This window comes from Pteropus vampyrus, unplaced genomic scaffold (genome assembly GCF_000151845.1).
Source record: "Pteropus vampyrus isolate Shadow unplaced genomic scaffold, Pvam_2.0 Scaffold169, whole genome shotgun sequence".
In the NCBI taxonomy this organism is placed as follows: Eukaryota; Metazoa; Chordata; class Mammalia; order Chiroptera; family Pteropodidae; genus Pteropus; species Pteropus vampyrus.
In genome coordinates this window covers 1,912,806-1,924,232 of record NW_011888950.1, presented here as the reverse complement: position 1 = coordinate 1,924,232, position 11,427 = coordinate 1,912,806, and positions in this window count along the sequence as shown.

The following is an 11,427-nucleotide window of genomic DNA, read 5'->3' as shown; positions in this document are numbered from 1 at the left end:
CTCTGACCTTAGCAATCAAGCCCAAAGACCTCCAATACAGTGTCTATGCAAGAGATGTGAGCACACTCTTCTCCACCCTTGCTAGGAAAATCCATAGCGTTATCTGTTATGTTAGATGCATTAAATATCAAATTTTTTTTTTTTTTTTACGGGAGTATGTAAGTTGGAGTTTATGCACCTGGACGCTGGCATTATGTGAAGGGAAGGCGTTGTTCTTGGCACACTGCTTGGTAACAAGCCTATCAGATTACAGAGTGGATTTCCTTTATCTTGGGGCATTGGACTCTATTCTGGGGGCAAGGGGGATGGGATTTCACAGCTTGTTTAGACATGCTGGTCGTTTCTTATTCTCTCGTTCTTTCTGAGAAAAGAGTGTAGTCTTCTGGTATACCTCCTAGTAGGGTCAATGCCCCAACAAGAAATGCATGAGGTGCCTGAGATGCCTTCTGCTGAACAAAATGGCTTCGTTGACCCAAAACACATCACCTGCTTCCCAAGAGCAAGAGACTGGCTCTTCCTGGAGCATCCAGCCAAGTGAGCATGGCCCTGCTGTTTCACAGAAGACTGGAGAGCCTGTCAGAGTTGGTTGTATAAGATACCGCCCCCCACCTCAACACACACCAAAATCTTGGTATCCAAAATGATTTTCCTTCGTTGGATTCCAATGAATTTCTTCTCTATCACTTCCTTACAGATATTATTTCCCACACGGTTGTCATCACTTCGTTACCAAATTTTCATGCCACTGAACTCTTTCTGGAAAATATGCTAAAATGAACCATATAGTTTCCTTTGACAAATTCTTTTAAAAAGAAAGCAGTATTCCTGACAAAGAATTATGGAGGACCTCATTTTGGCTATCGCCTTGCCCACACACACACACACGCACACACACACACACACGCCACTTGCACATACACACTCCATGATGACTCCCAGAGTCTCTCTTTTGATATTGGTGAGATCAAAGTGGAAATGCAGCTCAGGAATTGTGCAAACATCACATAATTTTGGCCATTTGGCCTGAATCATTTATTGTCTGTTATATGTGTTTTGGTTACAGGAAAGAGAATAATAAAAATAGAAGGGTTGTGGATCATTCTCATTTTTTTTCTTTATAGTTCATTTACAATTTCTACATTTTTTTACAGTGAGAATATATGACTTTTTTAGGTCTTAAGGATTGGTGAGTTGGGGACACAGTTTATTTTTCCCATTCCTTTTTCCTTTGTTTTATAATAAATACACACTCATTTATAAAATATCTCAATACCACTTTGCCAAAATCCATTCTCATGCTTCTTTTTAAATTTCTAAGTTGTTTGTAATAACCCAAAGGTTATCAAAAAAGATTCTTTTAAAATCTCCAGTTGAATATTTGTTTTCTTGTTTTGTTTTGTTTTTGTGAGAGGAGGGTATCTCTTTTTTTCTGTTTTTAATTTCTAATATTATTAAACTGTGATAGAAAATATGTAATGTAAAATACATTATTACCTTTAAAACATAATGGCCAATTTTTGTAACTATGTCAAAATTATTTGAAATGAAAGCATATTTACTTGCCCTTTTTTAGGTTCAAATTCTATGCATTTATATGCCTGTTAATTATATAATTCAAATAGTCAATATTCTTAATACCTTTTTTTGTCGTTTAATCTCTTGACTACTGAGGTAAATGTGTTTTAAGTCTCTCCCATGATGAGGGAATAGTCTATTTCTACTTGTATTTCTAAAGGCATTTGCTTCCTGTATATCTCAACATTATAGCCTTAGGTGAACTCATGTTAAATGATTATTAAATCTTACAGGAGAATTGCAATTTTCTCAAATAAAATAACGCTCTTTTTTGCTTTTTGCCTTGAATTTTTCTATCAGACATTAGCATGGCATGCTGTTTTAGTTTTTAAAGGGCTTATCCAGTATATCTTTTTTCATCCCTTTATTCACCTTTCTTTGTGATTTTTTGTATATTTTTATATCAAATTTGAGAGAAATATTTATGATTATTATGAACATTGACATATTTTCTATTTTCTTTGCTTCTCTCTTTTATTTTGGTCTTTGTATAGATATACTTGTCTTTACCTTTTCTTCTATCGGCATATAAATATGTATTCTATTTTTTTTTTTATTTTAGTGGTTGTCCTTATATGTTTAACAATTGTATTTAAACAAATCATCCTGAAAATGCCTAAAACTTATTTGTATTTATATCTAATTTTTCAATAAGACAAAAAAAACCTTCCCTTTATCCCTGAGATTTCTGTACCATACATTACATGATAAAAATCGGAGTAGAATGAATTTTAGTGGATTTTCATTTTAAATTTGTTGCAAATTCAGTCTGCCCTCTTAATTAAGATGAAACAGACACTACAGTGATTCAAGCAGAATAAAATTTTTTTACTACGTCAACAGAGAAGTCTGGATTAAGTTATAAATTCCAGGAAATAGGTCAGGTTGTTAATTTGATATTGAGCACAGCTGCCTCTCATGGTCTGGTCTGGAGTATCCACAACTTACCTTTTTCCCAGCATTGCATGTTCTGAAGGACCACGCTGTGCTTAAACACATCCTCTGAGTCATTCTCATGCACCAGGGTTTGAGAACTCCTGCATCAGACCAAACATAGATGGATGGGGCCCAACCTCAAGAGTTTCTAAGTCCATAAGCTTGGGTGGGGCCCCAGATTTGCATTTCTAACAAGTTCTCAGGTGGTACACAGAATACTGACCCACAGACCCTAACATGAAGAACAGCTGGTCTAATGCAGTAAGTTCCGAACGAGAGCCCTCAGTGCTTATCTTGATGATGACAGACTAGATCTATCACCACCTTGTGAAAGACAGTCATCCTTCCACTTTTCCAGATTCCTCAAGTAAAGGGGCAGAGGAAGGAGCAGATGCTTTGTAAGGTCCAGCTGAATCTAGTTCGGTTTTGGTTTCCTGTCTCTAAAGAGGCTGCAGTTTATTTTCTATCACATTTGATAAAGGAATGCCTCACATTATTGCATGTATCAGTGACTTTTACATAATTACATAAAGATTAGTATCTATATACCAGTAAAATTTTCATACAAGATATGCGATAGATTTGTTAGAAGCAAAAAAAAAAAAAAAAAATTGGGGAAAGTAAAGTTCAAACAGAATAGAGAGTAGCTTATGTAAGTCAGGCCATAAATATTTAAATAATGAGCTAAAACTTTAAAAGAATTTTAGCAGCCAAACTAATGGAAAACCATAAAAATAAGATAAACAGTTTAAGAAATAAAGTGCTACAATGATTCAAAGTCGAAGGAAAATACTTCTATTTAGGGAGCCTGAATAGAAGACTTTGGTAACATGGAGCTTTTGAGTTAAACCTGAAGTGATAGAGATTATTTGAATATCCAGGTGGAGATGGTACGGAGGACACTCCGAGCAAAGGCCCGCTGCCATCACACACACACACACACACACACACACGGAATACTTAAGACACATCCTGATAACCACAAGAGACCCATTTTTGTCTAGGACAGGGATTTGGCCACATCTGGAGACATTTTGGGTTGTCACACGTGGAGTGGACGGGCACATTACTGGCACCTAGGGCACAGAGAAAAGAGATACAGCTGAATATTCTACAATGCACAGGCCAGCCCCCACCACAAAGACAATCTAGTCCACTGTGTCAGTAAAACCAAAGCAGAGAAGCCCCGGATCTAGAGTGTAGCTACTTTGAGATATTAATGGAGAATAAGATCGAGAATTAATATAAGGATTTTAAATGGTTTTGAACTTGAAATAGAAGGTTGTGAACAACCATTGACTTTTTTTTTTTTTTTGAGTAAGAGAATAATATAGCCATATACTACCGTTTAGAAAGATGAAGTGTCAAATACATAAAATTGATTGGAGAGCTAAGAGATGAAGACAGGATCTTGGTAGACTAGTTAAGAGCCTAAAGCAGTATTTTAGGGGAGAGGTAGTAAGTGCTTGAACTTGAGAATGGAAAGGAAGTGATCAATTCTAAAGCCACTGCAGAAGAGGAACACACATGACTTGGCAGCTATTTCAATCATGGGAGGGGAAAAGGTGGCTGGAAGAGTTAACGATGGGATCCAGCATGGCTGACTTACGAAACAGGAGTCAAGAGAGAAGACTGGTTGGAAGAGGAAAGAATACACATTGATTCTGAAACTTGGGCAGGACATGTCTAGGTGGACACATCCAATAGGCTGCTGGAAGGCAGATTGAAAGCAACACTTCTGTCCACATTCCCCAACTCTTCCAGGTGAGCTGAATCCAAGTTACCACCCTCATCTGCAAACAATGTGATCTTTTCACTCTCAAGTGGGAGGGGGTACCTTTAGCAACTCCACTAGAGAGGCCAGCTCATCCAGTCTCACCCTCGCAGTGTATTATTGGTGTGCACTAAATGTTTCATAGCGGTTAAGGGCAGCAATGGTTTTTGTTGACTGTAAATTGTGTCTGCCTCTGTGTACATCTTCCATGATTTCAGGACTGTAAATTTGCAAGTCACATTTGTTTTTTGGGCATGAGTTCACGTTTGTGTAAATTATCTTCGCATGCTGCTACAAATCCACTCAAGTTGACTGTTCAGCATATCCCAACATGTACATTGGATTGGGTTCCATGAAGTGCATTCTTTGTTCTAATCCTGCATTGACTCGTTCCCGTGTACTTGCCATCAATCCTGCTGCAACTTGACCAACGGTGCTTTGTTAGCCTTGTTTTACACGTCTTACTTTACAGTGGGTAAAGACTCTGTTCCCTCCTCCCTCTATGGCGTGAGCGGAAGTAGAGGAGCCCAGGAATTAGTCACTACCCACAGCTGATGTACACAGCAGCCAGAAACAGGCGTTTTGATATATTCATTAGATGGATCTGTGGTTTAATTCCTTCTGACTTATGCAAGGCACATTTGCTTTCACTTTAGGATTTGCTTAGAATTATGCAATGCTAGAATCCACATATTCTGTTTTCCAGCTATATTTTTGCCATGCAATTTGAATCTATGATGCAAAGAAAAAACGTGATCTAAGGCGACTAAATGCCGGTCAGCTGCAAAACTTCTTTCTCTCTGTGGTCCATGAGTTTTCTGTGAACTGATTTGCCAAAGCATGGTATCAGTTGCAGGAGCATATATATGCCATGGATTTTGTTGACTGGGATGGATTTGATACCTAAAGTCCTCAAGGTACTTGTCTCCATGTCCATTAGTGAAACTCACCCCAAGAAGATGAACATAAACCAGGGTGAGTCACTGCGACCTGCTGAGATACTGTCTTTATGGCAAGCCCCACGCGGGAGTGGAAAAACAAGGAGAAGGCATTTCCTTCTAGTCTACCATCTTCGCCATGCGATAAAAGAAGCAACTTCCAGGCAGACAGATCGTTCAGTGCCATGGATCTGCCATGCTTGACATGAATGCTTTTTCTAATGATCTCATCTACCTCTCACTGACCCAGGATGATGAGGAACTTATATCTTGCTAGGCCGCATCTTCTCTTCATCGATGAAAAATCGATCTCCTGGGTATTTTTGCCTGGCCGCCAGGTCATAATTCTCTTCCTTGCTACTTCCATTTTCTTGTATTAACAACATAATTCCCATTCCCAGAGTTTATAGTAATCATTACAAATGCTTTTGAAGCATAAGGTATCAGAGTGGGTAGCTTAAAAGTAAGAGAGACAAAGAAAAGCTTCATCAACCTTAGAAAATACGGATTCTTGAAAAGCTATGGGAGATATTGAGATTCTTGGTCTGAAAGGATTAAGAAGGCTGAATACATGTTTTAGTTAATCATTTGGACTTACAGGCAGACAAACTGCTCCCTGGGGCTCTGGAAGGGCCTTCCAATTAATTCCTTAGGAGACTATGGGACTAGGGCCTAAAAAAGGAGATAATATCTTTAGAAATTCTTCATTCTTCTGCATAAGATCTCGTCAGTTATAATCTTTCTCCAATCTGGAACATCTTCTAGGAACTGTTACTTTCAAACTCTAAAATTCAGTAGCAATGATATAATTTCAGAGAGATGAAATTAAAAGCATGCCATTAATAATAGCTCAGATTTATGGCAACTGTCTTCAGTGGTCTCCAGTGAGTTTTCCTTCAGGGTTTGTCAAACATGACCACTAGGGCAGAATTGGAAACTGTTGCCCATTGGTACCTAAAAATCATTTTATTCTGACTGTTCCTGACTTTTCACCCTACACACATGTTTTATGCACGTACACTCATGCACACACATACACACACACATACACACACTTTTTTACATTAGCTCTATATAGACCTATATTATTTCCCACTGTATCATAAACAGTTTTCTCTGTCACGTTCTTCCCTATGACAATCTTAGATGAAAAAGCTTCATTCATGTTGTCACATAATCTTACACGTGTGAATGGAAAAAGGATTTACTAATTCTAAAGGTTTAATGAAGTTACCTATGTTTCTACTAAACCTTACTTGAGCCTCATTTAGGATCTGTAATTAGTAAACAACTTTCCCTAAGGATTTAAAGAAATTCTTAAACTACTTATATTAATGTAGACACTATTGGGGGGAAATGCCTTTTTAGTCATTAATTCAGGCCCTGTGAGTATAAACCATGTCTCAGTTAATTAAACCAATAAATCTAAACTGTCTGGTGTGTCACAATTCATTGTACCTCAGGATATAGATATGTGTTAACTAAATAACCTCCATCTCCTATATTCACCAGACAATGAGTTAGTGTAAATAACTAAAGATAAATATTTTTAATGGCAAGGAAAATGAGTGCCCAAGGCCACTAACCCAGCCTTTGGCAATCTTATTAACTTTAGGTCTTCCTTTTAAAGAATTACAGGAAAGCTTAAATTGTTCAGGATAATTCTGGACAACCTTTGAAACACGAAAACTTTTATAAAAACACCACATTTGAAAACGGCCACCATGATCTTGGAAAAGTATGGTCAATAATGTATTTCTGAATTTTAGGGAGTTCTGATAAATTTCTCTTTCTGAAGTAGTAAAATCTCGGAGAAGTGAATCATTTTGGCATTTTTATAAAAACGGCTTAAAATATACTGAATAAATAGTGACATCAGAGTAAAGATAAAAGTGTTCTGGAAATTGCAATTTGGAGTTGTGGCTGTGCTATGTCAAACTATAACAGTTGCTTGAATCTCAGTGATGGTGAAGTTTAAAAGAAAATTGTGAAAAAGGAATCAGAAATCATCGTGTTCGTGGATATTAATAAATTGCTTCACCTTTATTTTTCAGATTGTTTCCACAACGATAAATTTATAATGCCAGAAATGTTAGGTTATCTCTCAGGTGGATGTAGATTTAAACAAAGCAAAATATTTTTACCGAGTTGGCTTGTAATTGGAATGAGATTTGTTTTCCTGTTTTTGTATTTAGTCAAATACATTTTTAAAACATAACAGCAACAAAAATGAAAATAAAATCCACTTTTCTTTATGCCACACACTATTGTGAGCACTTGACACACAATATGATCTCATTTAATCCTTAACGAAACCTTTGAAGTAGGTATTACCACCCTCATTTTCACATAAACTGAATCAAAGAAATTTTTTTAAAAACTTACTCAAAATAAAATTGTTACTGGGAAAACCAGAATTTTAACTCAGTTCTTTCTGAGTCAAATGAATGGTTACATTATATTATATAGAACCGCTATTTAGTGACTACATTAAATGAGACAAATGATATCTCCTTATTTGAGATTCATCTGAATTGACATCGATTCATATTTATTCTTTTGCAGGGTGTTGTGAATCACTAAACTTATTGTTTTCTTTGTCCACAAGATCTAGGCACCCACAAAAAAAATTCTGTATTACTTAACTTGCATGTTAACTCTTACTTCCCATAAGTATATGTATCTGGCCCTCAAATTCATTGGTGGCAACTTATTTTATGAGTTATACAACTGTCAATCATTTATTTCAATAAAACGGGGCAGTGAATATAGCGACAACTCATCAGAAGTCAATTTAAAAGTCTCTAGGAATGAATGCATTACTTAATATCACATGACACATGCAGAAGGAACTTTGAAACACTGGCTAAGTAGATGTCAGATGTGTGATAATTTCAACATATAGTGTATCTCTTCTTATGAAGTTAATGTTTACAAAGTTAAATTGCCATATTGATCACTTAAAGGCTAATCATGTTTAGGAAACGTGTAATTAGTTATTTAGTACATATTTTTATTTTTAGTTTAAATGACTTCTTTTTCTATATTGTTTGATCTAAGCCTATTGAATTTGCAGTAAAAAAATATATTAACTCTTAATCTCCTTTGGTTGAGACTCATAATTTTCATAGTTGTATACAGCTTGGCATAGCATCATTCATAAATAGACATTTAAGCCATCAAGTTTATTTCACTGTGTGTCAGCAGGATGAGCAACAGTTATCTTGTGGCATTTAAATTCGATAACTAATTTCACACCCATTTAATCTAAGTCAGTACTCTTAAAAGGGGTAGCTGAGTAAAAGTGCTTTTATTCGGCAGTCCTCCACAAAAGACACCCCAAACGACAAAATTAACAAGAAAAAGAAAAGGAAGAAGACATATCTTGCTCAATGAAATGAGGAAATGACCACAGGTGTGACACTAACAGTGACGACTATCATTCTGAAAAAGGCCACCACGAGAAACTGCATCTTCAGATCTTAAGTAATGTGGCTGATTTGTTTTGTTTCTAAAAATGACAAAATCAAAGGTCCAATCGATGGTCATTTTCTTAGAAAAACAAAATGTAGGAGCATGAGCTGGCCCAGGGGAAAATCACACCATAACCCAATTCTGTAGAGTCCTCCTCCAGCCACGGAGCAGCGGAAAGACAGAGTGAGGTAAATCTAAGCAGACACCACTATTTTCCAAGATCCCAACTCAGGAAAAAAAAAAAAAAGCCAGCGGGAGGCAAGCTGGAGAGGAAAAGCAGCAATCGTCTATGCCCCTGTCGATCTCGAAAAACAGCACTAATAAAATTTATTATGGAACAGAGAATCTGCAATTGTAAGGCTAGAGCGAGAACAGAAAATTGAAGGACATCGTCCCAGAGCGGAGGGCAAACAGAATAGGAGAGAAAATGTTATGAGTTAAGAGACTCCTAGAAGACTGAGCAAGTTGAGATGAGCACAAATCCTGGCACTTACGGGTGCTTAGATATTCCTTGGATGTTTGAAAGAAGAAAGGAGAGAAGGAGGGAAGGGGGAAGGGAAGGACAGCAAACAAGTGACAAGCAGGAGGCAGGCACCTATCCTTTCTCATTTCCACATTTATTACGCCCTTGCCACATACAGATTCAGTCTTGGTTTTTTTGTTTTTTGGTGTTTTATTTTATTTTATTTTTTGCTTCTCTACCAAGCATCTAGAGCCCATGTGATATTCTGGGTGTATCTACATCTGGGCCAGAATGGTCCATTGTGTTCTATCTTTAACTCACAGGACATACAGCAGTAGTCCAGGTCTCCTGAGAAGTCCTAGTGTAATCAACAGATATAATTTCTCTTTCACACTTATTTAAGCAATCATTAAAAATAACTGACATAAATATAATTTCAACAAAGGGGCTATCTTTGGACTCCATGAAGATGAGATGGAAGAATGTGTATTTACATTTTAATTGATGTCGATATAAATATTTGTATTGGTGTCAGAGTTAGAAACATATTATCTTTTAAACCTGTGCATTCTAAAAGTGATATATGTCTTATTAATACTTTTTAGAATTTCGTAAACTTTCTTTGGCTCAGTTTTCTCATATGTAAAATGGTGATAATAATATTTGCCATGCAGGGCTGGTGTGAGGACGTAAAAGAAAAGAATTATACGAAACATCCAGCACAGCACATTGTAGGGACTAATTTTATTTTAGACAGGACCCTAATTTAATAATATTTTCTGTGTCTATCTTTGCCAGAGTACTTTAGAAATATTTTTTTTTTATTTAGTCACATTAAAGTACTTAAAAGTTGTAGAGAAAGTAAAATCTAACATTTCTGAAATGTTTGAAATAATTTATTAAGCTTAAATAATTAATGCCTGAAAATGAAGGCTCATCTAAACTAGATTGAAGGTTTAGTATATGTTTGTTCCTTACAGTTTGAACAAAATCCAAAGTTTTTTTTCCCTCTGACTTCCTACACTTCCCATTCACTCGTCAATGTCAGAAATTCAAACACTGTGAATCAGCTTTAGTCACTGATTAAGACAAACGTTGCAAGTTGGAAAAGTTGCAAGATTTCTTGTCAATCCATCTCTGATGGTGCCAGGAAGCCCAGGATGCTACATACATTCCTGCCATGTGCTAGGGAGCTGGCAAATGATAAAAGCATCTCTTTCAATTTGCATTCCCATGCATTTAAAAATATTACTACACACACATACGCATGTATATGTACATATATATCTCTATAATATATAAACTACAGATATATATGCAGAACAAAAACAATATCCATCTTAAGATGTTAATACAACTAGATGCAGAAAATGACTGATGCACTTAGCAGCTGAGCCACTTAGGGATCAATTTATCTATCTCTGAATGTTGATTCTCAAATCATTCTCCAAAGGTGCAGCTTTTAGGAATAGATTTGCACATCCCCATCACACCCGACTTCTGTTAAATATTTAGCACATCAACGGATATCTCAGAATTATCATTTGGTTATTTATTTATTTATTTTAACCTCAAGGTTTAAAGATTGTCCCTTGAAAAATCTATTGTCAGAAGGCTACTTTGGGTAGGTAGTAAATCTGAGTGTCCACGCCTACGTACAATGCATCTTCGTTAGGAACGAATGCTTTTTAAAGAAAGATTTTTGTAGGAGGTTCTTTTTTGTCCTGACATTGCATTTATATTGGGCTCCACCCCCACATTCTCTCAGTTAGTCGCGTTTTCAGAAAGCCAACTCATAAAAAGATATGTATTTTTCTTTGTCCTATGCTGGGGTGGAACCTCTACTTATTTATACACACTGTCATAAACAGATGCTATAGGAACACAAACTCTTATTTTGGGTGGCAACTTGTCTTTCCTAACTTCTTGCAGACTTGAAGGAAATTACATCCTAAGAAAATGAAAGATTGCAACACATTGGTGAAAAGGCCAAAGAGTATATTATTTAAGAGCTATGTTCTCAGGTGAAGTACTTTGGGACCTTTCTTAAATGACCTTCATGGGTCTCTGGGCAAGGAGGTTTTGGTTTTGCATTTTCCCCAGCAGTGGCAGAGCCATTGCCAGATTCTTCCCAGCCAAAATGTACAACATCAGAAAAAAAAAAATGGAGTTTTATGAGAAATATTTTCCTGGGAGTGAAAGTTATAAATTGGGAGGGGAAAGAGAGATTTTTAAAATTGACCAAATTCTTGCTCGTTGTCAGAATA